We start from the raw sequence: 201 nt of genomic DNA, 5'->3' as shown, positions 1-201 counted from the left end.
GACGGAGGATCCTCACACGTACTCCTAAGTTTAACACTACACTTAAGTTAACTTCTCCATTCACTCACGCTTACCTATTAAACTCACACTTGCACGCTCACTAACTCACTCGCTTACCTTATTAACTTACCAGTACTGATACTTTCCTCTCTCATACTCTCGGGTTTGCATTAATACTTTCTTTCATTTCTATCCGCCACC

This window comes from Penaeus monodon, chromosome 15, assembly GCF_015228065.2.
Source record: "Penaeus monodon isolate SGIC_2016 chromosome 15, NSTDA_Pmon_1, whole genome shotgun sequence".
In the NCBI taxonomy this organism is placed as follows: domain Eukaryota; kingdom Metazoa; phylum Arthropoda; class Malacostraca; order Decapoda; family Penaeidae; genus Penaeus; species Penaeus monodon.
Note: the sequence above shows the minus strand (reverse complement) of the source record.